At 46.3% G+C, this 11,831-nt stretch overlaps 1 pseudogene; it reads right to left on the bottom strand.

Annotated features, from left to right (window-relative positions):
* The window catches only part of LOC109886391 (xylosyltransferase 1-like), a 64,102-nt pseudogene extending 62,572 nt beyond the window's left edge, over nt 1–1,530 (bottom strand).
* Between the last annotated feature and the right edge of the window lie 10,301 nt (nt 1,531–11,831).

Below are 11,831 nucleotides of genomic sequence, written 5' to 3' on the forward strand. Positions count from 1 at the left end.
ATGGACCAGTAACCATACAGTATAACACATCATCTGATAGATATAGACCAGTAACCATACAGTATAGCACATAATCTGATAGATATAGACCAGTAACCATACAGTATAGCACATAATCTGATAGATATGGACCAGCATGTAATAATGGCATCAGGACGGGTAGAGGAGACAGGAGACACACACACACACACACACACACACACACACACACACACACACTCAACAGTAGCCTAGATATGCACAAGGACATAAAACACTACTTAACAACCATGCACTCTGTTATCAAATATAGACAAAATAAACGGGAGGAAGACAAGGAGGAGATGAAAATAAATGGCCGTCATTACAAAATCAGCGTCAGTTCTCTGGAGTTTGGGACAACTTGGGTATCCTGTGAGAACGATAGAGAGGAAGTGTACACGTGCGCTACTAAATACATACACAGGCACGCACGTACGCACACACTGTCTGTCGGTCTTTCAGACAGACCTCTACCCCTCCTTCTCTCTCTCTTTCTCGCTAAATTAATCTTTAAACTCCTACCTAAGCCTGTCAGTGGCTATATTATCCCACCCACGAGTCTACCACTGTAGCAGAGACTGCGCAACACACACACACACACACACACACACACGTACACTGATAGCGCCCGACAGTAGCCTACAGTAATAGCCTGGCTGGTCACTAGAAAACTGCCACAGGTCAGACGTAAAAGCAGCGTAAGAGCGCGTTACCAATAGAAACCAACTCTACATTAAAGTAGACCTATCCGATTAACCGTGTCGCTCTCTCACGCTCTCCCGTGGTCCATTATCACACTAGTCTAATAAACCACGATCATTCCTAAAGATTGGTTAGTTTACACCAGTTTATCAACATCTATGAGTAACAACAGCTAAGCAACATCTTTGTCATCCAAATACACGCGGACTTCTTGCTTCGTCTGATGACAACAATTCCAGCCTTCCTACCCTACAATACAAAACAATAAACCACGCGTAGTGGGGGATGGTAGCATATCAAATTAATGGTAATCACGCTAGTCGTTATCTTTTTTAATCGTCGTTAAAATGACTCAATAATAGGCAGACATAAATTCGCTCCCTACTCTTACCGGTTGTTGCTTGCGTCGGACAGCCGTTTTCCCAAGCGGAGGTTGGTGATGCCTCTTTGGCAGCCCGCTCCGGGGGTACTGGCTGTAGGCTTTGTTGATGCCCCCTACTTGGTCCCTCTTCTCCCGCCTACTATTGGCACCTTCGCCCGCTTCTTCCCCGGTATCCAGGGTACTAAAGTTCCACACGATCAGCGTCTGAACCAGGAGAACTGTCAGCGCGACTATCAGCGCTGATTTGGAGCGGCGAGCCAGCTTGCGACCGCACATATTGCCCACCATATTTCTCACTCTCTCTATCTCGGCTCAAGCTGCGAGCTGCCCCCGTCGGGTAAGCGCTGACAGCAGGGGTGGCTGAGAGGGTTTCAGCGCCGCCTGCGTCTATGGATTGGAGCTACTGGCAGGGACTAGAGAGCGAGAGAAGAGGGGAGGGAGGGAGGAAAATGGGGGTGAATTGGCTGAGGTTTGAGATGAGGAGAAAGAGGAAGACTAAGAGAGAGGACGCTGCGCACTCTTGTGGTGTTGTCCACACATGACCTCCTATTTAAACGTCTAGTTTAGACCAGGGGTCAGCCTGCTACTGGTACTGGACAGCTATAGGATGTGCAGGGCAGGTTTTTGTTCCAGCCCTTCTTCTGACACCGCCTGGTATAGAGGTCCTGGATGGCAGGAAGCTTGGCCGTATGTACTGGGCCGTTCGCACTACCCTCTGTAGTGCCTTGCGGTCGGAGGCCGAGCAGTTGCAATACCAGGCAGTGATGCAACCAGTCAGGAGGTCATGCTCTCGATGGTGCAGCTGTGGAACCTTTTGAGGATCAGAGGACTCATGCCAAACCTGGAACTCTCCAAGGTATCTCACTGGAACTCTCCAAGTTATCCCTGTGTGTGTGTATGATCTAGGGAGGGAGCGAGAGATAGAGAGAAGGAGAGAGGTAGAGCGAGATAGAGAGAAGGAGAGAGGTAGAGCGAGATAGAGAGAAGGAGAGAGGTAGAGCGAGATAGAGGGGGAAAGGGAGGAAGAGAGAGATAGAGAGAAGGAGAGAGGTAGAGCGAGATAGAGGGGGAAAGGGAGGAAGAGAGATAGAGAGAAGGAGAGAGGTAGAGCGAGATAGAGAGGTAGAGGGGGAAAGGGAGGAAGAGAGAAGGAGAGAGGTAGAGCGAGATAGAGAGAAGGAGAGAGGTAGAGTGAGATAGAGGGGGAAAGGGAGGAAGAGAGATAGAGAGAAGGAGAGAGGTAGAGCGAGATAGAGAGAAGGAGAGAGGTAGCGCGAGATAGAGGAGGAAAGGGAGGAAGAGAGAGATAGAGAGAAGGAGAGAGGTAGAGCGAGATAGAGGGGGAAAGGGAGGAAGAGAGAGATAGAGAGAAGGAGAGAGGTAGAGCGAGATAGAGAGAAGGAGAGAGGTAGAGCGAGATAGAGGAGGAAAGGGAGGAAGAGAGAGATAGAGAGAAGGAGAGAGGTAGAGCGAGATAGAGGGGGAAAGGGAGGAGGAGAGAGAAGGGCAAGAGAGGGGAGACCCATGTGTCCTGTGTTTTCCATAGTTAACCTGGTTTGACTCCTACTGGGAGTCTCTCTGTGCTGAGAGGCAGAACACCAAGAAAACAAATAACAAACAACTCAACCACTAAACTGGAAAGACAAGAAGAGGAGCTTGTCTTTTTTCCAAAATAACATGTTATTTTTCCAAAATAAAGAGCCCAAGCTCTGCTGATCTGATAACATGCAGCATACTCCTCCTAATAGGTAGGATGACACAGAGTACAACCTCCCCTCCATTCATCCCCCTATTCCTGCCTCACTCTCTCTCTCTCTCTGTACCCCTTCCCTCTCATCTCTCCCTCAATCAAGGCACCTGAGTGGCGCAGCGGTCTAAGACACTGCATCTCAGTGTAAGAGGTGTCACTACAGTCCCTGGTTCAAATCCAGGCTGTGTGTGTGTGACCGTGATTGGGGGTCACATAGGGCCTTCACTGTAAATAAGAATTAGTTCTTAACTGACTTGCCAATATAAATATATATAATAATCCTTCACTATCCCTCCGATCCCTCCCTCTGCCTCCGATCCCTCCCTCCGATCCCTCCCTCCGCCTCCGATCCCTCCCTCCCTCCGATCCCTCCCTCCGCCTCCGATCCCTCCCTCTGCCTCCGATCCCTCCCTCTGCCTCCGATCCTCCCTCCGATCCCTCCCTCCGCCTCCGATCCCTCCCTCTGATCCCTCCCTCCGCCTCCGATCCCTCCCTCTGCCTCCGATCCCTCCCTCTGCCTCCGATCCCTCCCTCCGATCCCTCCCTCCGCCTCCGATCCCTCCCTCCGATCCCTCCTCTGCCTCCGATCCCTCCCTCCGATCCCTCCCTCCGCCTCCGATCCCTCCCTCCGATCCCTCCCTCTGCCTCCGATCCCTCCCTCCGATCCCTCCCTCCGCCTCCGATCCCTCCCTCTGATCCCTCCCTCCGCCTCCCTCTGATCCCTCCCTCCGCCTCCGATCCCTCCCTCCGATCCCTCCCTCCGCCTCCGATCCCTCCCTCCGCCTCCAATCCCTCCCTCCGCCTCCGATCCCTCCCTCCCTCCGATCCCTCCCTCTGCCTCCGATCCCTCCCTCTGCCTCCGATCCCTCCCTCTGCCTCCGATCCCTCCCTCCGCCTCCGATCCCTCCCTCTGATCCCTCCCTCCGCCTCCGATCCCTCCCTCTGCCTCCGATCCCTCCCTCTGCCTCCGATCCCTCCCTCCGATCCCTCCCTCCGCCTCCGATCCCTCCCTCCGATCCCTCCCTCTGCCTCCGATCCCTCCCTCCGATCCCTCCCTCCGCCTCCGATCCCTCCCTCCGATCCCTCCCTCTGCCTCCGATCCCTCCCTCCGATCCCTCCCTCCGCCTCCGATCCCTCCCTCTGATCCCTCCCTCCGCCTCCCTCTGATCCCTCCCTCCGCCTCCGATCCCTCCCTCCGATCCCTCCCTCCGCCTCCAATCCCTCCCTCCGCCTCCGATCCCTCCCTCCGCCTCCGATCCCTCCCTCCGATCCCTCCCTCCGCCTCCAATCCCTCCCTCCCCCTCCGATCCCTCCCTCCGATCCCTCCCTCCGATCCCTCCCTCCGCCTCCGATCCCTCCCTCCGCCTCCAATCCCTCCCTCCGCCTCCGATCCCTCCCTCCCTCCGATCCCTCCCTCTGCCTCCGATCCCTCCCTCTGCCTCCGATCCCTCCCTCTGCCTCCGATCCCTCCCTCCGCCTCCGATCCCTCCCTCTGATCCCTCCCTCCGCCTCCGATCCCTCCCTCTGCCTCCGATCCCTCCCTCTGCCTCCGATCCCTCCCTCCGATCCCTCCCTCCGCCTCCGATCCCTCCCTCCGATCCCTCCCTCTGCCTCCGATCCCTCCCTCCGATCCCTCCCTCCGCCTCCGATCCCTCCCTCCGATCCCTCCCTCTGCCTCCGATCCCTCCCTCCGATCCCTCCCTCCGCCTCCGATCCCTCCCTCTGATCCCTCCCTCCGCCTCCCTCTGATCCCTCCCTCCGCCTCCGATCCCTCCCTCCGATCCCTCCCTCCGCCTCCAATCCCTCCCTCCGCCTCCGATCCCTCCCTCCGCCTCCGATCCCTCCCTCCGATCCCTCCCTCCGCCTCCGATCCCTCCCTCCGATCCCTCCCTCCGCCTCCGATCCCTCCCTCCGCCTCTGATCCCTCCCTCCGATCCCTCCCTCCGCCTCCAATCCCTCCCTCCCCCTCCGATCCCTCCCTCCGATCCCTCCCTCCGATCCCTCCCTCCGCCTCCGATCCCTCCCTCCGATCCCTCACTCCGCCTCCCTCTGATCCCTCCCTCCGCCTCCCTCTGATCCCTCCCTCCGCCTCCGATCCCTCCCTCCGATCCCTCCCTCCGCCTCCCTCTGATCCCTCCCTCCGCCTCCCTCTGATCCCTCCCTCCGCCTCCGATCCCTCCCTCCGATCCCTCCCTCCGCCTCCGATCCCTCCCTCCGCCTCCCTCTGATCCCTCCCTCCGCCTCCCTCTGATCCCTCCCTCCGCCTCCGATCCCTCCCTCCGCCTCCCTCTGATCCATCCCTCCGCCTCCCTCTGATCCATCCCTCCGCCTCCGATCCCTCCCTCCGATCCCTCCCTCCGCCTCCGATCCCTCCCTCCAATCCCTCCCCCCGCCTCCGATCCCTCCCTCTGCCTCCGATCCCTCCCTCCGATCCCTCCCTCCGCCTCCGATCCCTCCCTCTGATCCCTCCCTCCCTCCGATCCCTCCCTCCGCCTCCGATCCCTCCCTCCGCCTCCGATCCCTCCCTCTGATCTCTCCCTCCGCCTCCGATCCCTCCCTCCGCCTCCGATCCCTCCCTCCGATCCCTCCCTCCGCCTCCGATCCCTCCCTCCGATCCCTCCCTCCGCCTCTGATCCCTCCCTCCGATCCCTCCCTCCGCCTCCGATCCCTCCCTCCGCCTCCGATCCCTCCCTCCAATCCCTCCCTCCTCCCTCCGATCCCTCCCTCCGATCCCTCCCTCCCTCCCTCCGATCCCTCCCTCCCTCCCTCTGATCCCTCCCTCTGATCCCTCCCTCCGATCCCTCCCTCCGATCCCTCCCTCTCACCCAAACCATCACAGTGTAATAACAGAAATAGAACATGCATATACACACACCTTCAGTTCTTGTTCCTCTTCAACTGAGTCCCAAAATGGCACCCTATTCCCCCCATAAGGGAAGGTGTAGGGTCTAGGGTGCCCTTTGGGACTCTGTGACTCACTAGTTTATCCAATCACTGAACTGACAATCAATCCCTAACCAGACAGACATAATAAAACACGTCATGCTTTTATCGTTCAATTAATTAATGACTGAAGTGATAAATGTTTCATAAACAAGTATGCTGGGGCGGGTTGGCGGTCGGTTGGTTACCTACAGTACCACTGAACTGGGATAAATCATTCAGATGACATTTGCCGAGGCTCACTCTTTAGAAGCTAGTATGCACTTAATTTGAAATGATGTATTTTGACTGGAAAAGGACTTGGTAGTTAGGATTGTTATCAGGAATTTTCTCTGAAGCATTTCTGTTCAGACTGTGTTGACGTGAGCATGAACACACACACACACACACCTGTTTAAAGTGTGTTTTCTGTTCAATGTGTGTGTGCGTGCGTGTGTGTGTGTGTTCAGTGTGTGGGAGTATTATGTGTCCACACTATAGAGTCCTTTATGTGACTCTAGTGTGACCCAACCAGGACCAGTCAACGACTACTCGGCGAGTCCAGTCATGTGAGTGTGTGTGTATGTGCGTATGTGCGTATGTGTGTGTGTGCGTGCTTATGTGTGTGTGTGTGTGTGTGTGTGTGTGTGTGTGTGTGTGTGTGTGTGTGTGTGTGTGTGTGTGAGTCCATGGATGTAGTGAAACATCAACTACAGTAAACAACTTAATTGATTTCCATGTAATGGGGAAGGTGACACATAGTCAGCTGTACAACTGAATGCATTCAACCCAAATATGTCTTCCACATTTAACCCTCTGAATCAGAGAGGTGCGGGGGGCAATAATAAAGTTAATATAATAAAGTTAATATAATAACGGACAATAATAAATTAATCAATAATACATTAATCAATAATAAATTAATCAATAATACATTAATCAATAATAAATTAATCAATAATACATTAATCAATAATAAATTAATCAATAATACATTAATCAATAATAAAGTTAATATAATAATTAATCAATAATAAATTAATCAATAATAAATTAATCAATAATAAATTAATCAATAATAAAGTTAATATAATAATTAATCAATAATAAATTAATCAATAATAAATTAATCAATAATAAATTAATCAATAATAAATTAATCTATAATAAATTAATCAATAATAAATTAATCAATAATAAATTAATCAATAATAAAGTAATCAATGATAAAGTTATCTTTTGTGAATACCACACAACTAGAAAGAGATTAACATGGTGAATACCACACAACTAGAAAGAGATTAACATGGTGAATACCACACAACTAGAAAGAGATTAACATGGTGAATACCACACAACTAGAAAGAGATTAACATGGTGAATACCACACAACTAGAAAGAGATTAACATGGTGAATACCACACAACTAGAAAGAGATTAACATGGTGAATACCACACAACTAGAAAGAGATTAACATGGTGAATACCACACAACTAGAAAGAGATTAACATGGTGAATACCACACAACTAGAAAGAGATTAACATGGTGAATACCACACAACTAGAAAGAGATTAACATGGTGAATACCACACAACTAGAAAGAGATTAACATGGTGAATACCACACAACTAGAAAGAGATTAACATGGCGAATACCACACAACTAGAAAGAGATTAACATGGTGAATACCGCACAACTAGAAAGAGATTAACATGGTGAATACCACACAACTAGAAAGAGATTAACATGGTGAATACCACACAACTAGAAAGAGATTAACATGGTGAATACCACACAACTAGAAAGAGATTAACATGGTGAATACCACACAACTAGAAAGAGATTAACATGGTGAATACCACACAACTAGAAAGAGATTAACATGGCGAATACCACACAACTAGAAAGAGATTAACATGGTGAATACCACACAACTAGAAAGAGATTAACATGGTGAATACCACACAACTAGAAAGAGATTAACATGGTGAATACCACACAACTAGAAAGAGATTAACATGGTGAATACCACACAACTAGAAAGAGATTAACATGGTGAATACCACACAACTAGAAAGAGATTAACATGGTGAATACCACACAACTAGAAAGAGATTAACATGGTGAATACCACACAACTAGAAAGAGATTAACATGGTGAATACCACACAACTAGAAATAGATTAACATAGTGAATACCACACAACTAGAAAGAGATTAACATGGCAAATACCACACAACTAGAAAGAGATTAACATGGTGAATACCACACAACTAGAAAGAGATTAACATGGTGAATACCACACAACTAGAAAGAGATTAACATGGTGAATACCACACAACTAGAAAGAGATTAACATGGTGAATACCACACAACTAGAAAGAGATTAACATGGTGAATACCACACAACTAGAAAGAGATTAACATAGTGAATACCACACAACTAGAAAGAGATTAACATGGTGAATACCACACAACTAGAAAGAGATTAACATGGTGAATACCACACAACTAGAAAGAGATTAACATGGTGAATACCACACAACTAGAAAGAGATTAACATGGTGAATACCACACAACTAGAAAGAGATTAACATGGTGAATACCACACAACTAGAAAGAGATTAACATGGTGAATACCACACAACTAGAAAGAGATTAACATGGTGAATACCACACAACTAGAAAGAGATTAACATGGTGAATACCACACAACTAGAAAGAGATTAACATGGTGAATACCACACAACTAGAAAGAGATTAACATGGTGAATACCACACAACTAGAAAGAGATTAACATGGTGAATACCACACAACTAGAAATAGATTAACATAGTGAATACCACACAACTAGAAAGAGATTAACATGGCAAATACCACACAACTAGAAAGAGATTAACATGGTGAATACCACACAACTAGAAAGAGATTAACATGGTGAATACCACACAACTAGAAAGAGATTAACATGGTGAATACCACACAACTAGAAAGAGATTAACATGGTGAATACCACACAACTAGAAAGAGATTAACATGGTGAATACCACACAACTAGAAAGAGATTAACATAGTGAATACCACACAACTAGAAAGAGATTAACATGGTGAATACCACACAACTAGAAAGAGATTAACATGGTGAATACCACACAACTAGAAAGAGATTAACATGGTGAATACCACACAACTAGAAAGAGATTAACATGGTGAATACCACACAACTAGAAAGAGATTAACATGGTGAATACCACACAACTAGAAATAGATTAACATGGTGAATACCACACAACTAGAAAGAGATTACCATGGTGAATACCGCACAACTAGAAAGAGATTAACATGGTGAATACCACACAACTAGAAAGAGATTACCATGGTGAATACCGCACAACTAGAAAGAGATTAACATGGTGAATACCGCACAACTAGAAAGAAATTAACATGGTGAATACCACACAACTAGAAAGAGATTACCATGGTGAATACCGCACAACTAGAAAGAGATTAACATGGTGAATACCACACAACTAGAAAGAGATTACCATGGTGAATACCGCACAACTAGAAAGAGATTAACATGGTGAATACCACACAACTAGAAATAGATTAACATGGTGAATACCACACAACTAGAAAGAGATTAATATGGTGAATACCACACAACTAGAAAGAGATTAACATGGCGAATACCACACAACTAGAAAGAGATTAACATGGTGAATACCACACAACTAGAAAGAGATTAACATGGCAAATACCACACAACTAGAAAGAGATTAACATGGCGAATACCACACAACTAGAAAGAGATTAACATGGTGAATACCACACAACTAGAAAGAGATTAACATGGTGAATACCACACAACTAGAAAGAGATTAACATGGTGAATACCACACAACTAGAAAGAGATTAACATGGTGAATACCACACAACTAGAAAGAGATTAACATGGTGAATACCACACAACTAGAAAGAGATTAACATGGTGAATACCACACAACTAGAAAGAGATTAACATGGTGAATACCACACAACTAGAAATAGATTAACATGGTGAATACCACACAACTAGAAAGAGATTAACATGGTGAATACCACACAACTAGAAAGAGATTAACATGGTGAATACCACACAACTAGAAATAGATTAACATGGTGAATACCACACAACTAGAAAGAGATTAACATGGTGAATACCACACAACTAGAAAGAGATTAACATGGCGAATACCACACAACTAGAAAGAGATTAACATGGTGAATACCACACAACTAGAAAGAGATTACCAAGGTGAATACCACACAACTAGAAAGAGATTAACATGGTGAATACCACACAACTAGAAAGAGATTAACATGGTGAATACCACACAACTAGAAAGAGATTAACATGGTGAATACCACACAACTAGAAAGAGATTAACATGGTGAATACCACACAACTAGAAATAGATTAACATAGTGAATACCACACAACTAGAAAGAGATTAACATGGTGAATACCACACAACTAGAAAGAGATTAACATGGTGAATACCACACAACTAGAAAGAGATTAACATGGTGAATACCACACAACTAGAAAGAGATTAACATGGTGAATACCACACAACTAGAAAGAGATTAACATGGTGAATACCACACAACTAGAAATAGATTAACATAGTGAATACCACACAACTAGAAAGAGATTAACATGGTGAATACCACACAACTAGAAAGAGATTAACATGGTGAATACCACACAACTAGAAAGAGATTAACATGGCGAATACCACACAACTAGAAAGAGATTAACATGGCGAATACCACACAACTAGAAAGAGATTAACATGGCGAATACCACACAACTAGAAAGAGATTAACATGGCGAATACCACACAACTAGAAAGAGATTAACATGGCGAATACCACACAACTAGAAAGAGATTAACATGGCGAATACCACACAACTAGAAAGAGATTAACATGGCGAATACCACACAACTAGAAAGAGATTAACATGGTGAATACCACACAACTAGAAAGAGATTAACATGGTGAATACCACACAACTAGAAAGAGATTAACATGGTGAATACCACACAACTAGAAAGAGATTAACATGGTGAATACCACACAACTAGAAAGAGATTAACATGGTGAATACCACACAACTAGAAAGAGATTAACATGGCGAATACCACACAACTAGAAAGAGATTAACATGGCGAATACCACACAACTAGAAAGAGATTAACATGGCGAATACCACACAACTAGAAAGAGATTAACATGGCGAATACCACACAACTAGAAAGAGATTAACATGGCGAATACCACACAACTAGAAAGAGATTAACATGGCGAATACCACACAACTAGAAAGAGATTACCAAGGCGAATACCACACAACTAGAAAGAGATTACCAAGGTGAATACCACACAACTAGAAAGAGATTAACATGGTGAATACCACACAACTAGAAAGAGATTAACATGGTGAATACCACACAACTAGAAAGAGATTAACATGGCGAATACCACACAACTAGAAAGAGATTAACATGGCGAATACCACACAACTAGAAAGAGATTAACATGGCGAATACCACACAACTAGAAAGAGATTAACATGGCGAATACCACACAACTAGAAAGAGATTAACATGGCGAATACCACACAACTAGAAAGAGATTAACATGGCGAATACCACACAACTAGAAAGAGATTACCAAGGTGAATACCACACAACTAGAAAGAGATTAACATGGTGAATACCACACAACTAGAAAGAGATTAACATGGCGAATACCACACAACTAGAAAGAGAAGAACATGGTGAATTACCACACAACTAGAAAGAGATTAACATGGTGAATACCACACAACTAGAAAGAGATTAACATGGTGAATACCACACAACTAGAAAGAGATTAACATGGTGAATACCACACAACTAGAAAGAGAAGAACATGGTGAATACCACACAACTAGAAAGAGATTAACATGGTGAATACCACACAACTAGAAAGAGATTAACATGGTGAATACCACACAACTA

The sequence above is a fragment of the Oncorhynchus kisutch genome, unplaced genomic scaffold (assembly GCF_002021735.2).
Source record: "Oncorhynchus kisutch isolate 150728-3 unplaced genomic scaffold, Okis_V2 scaffold4016, whole genome shotgun sequence".
In the NCBI taxonomy this organism is placed as follows: Eukaryota; Metazoa; Chordata; class Actinopteri; order Salmoniformes; family Salmonidae; genus Oncorhynchus; species Oncorhynchus kisutch.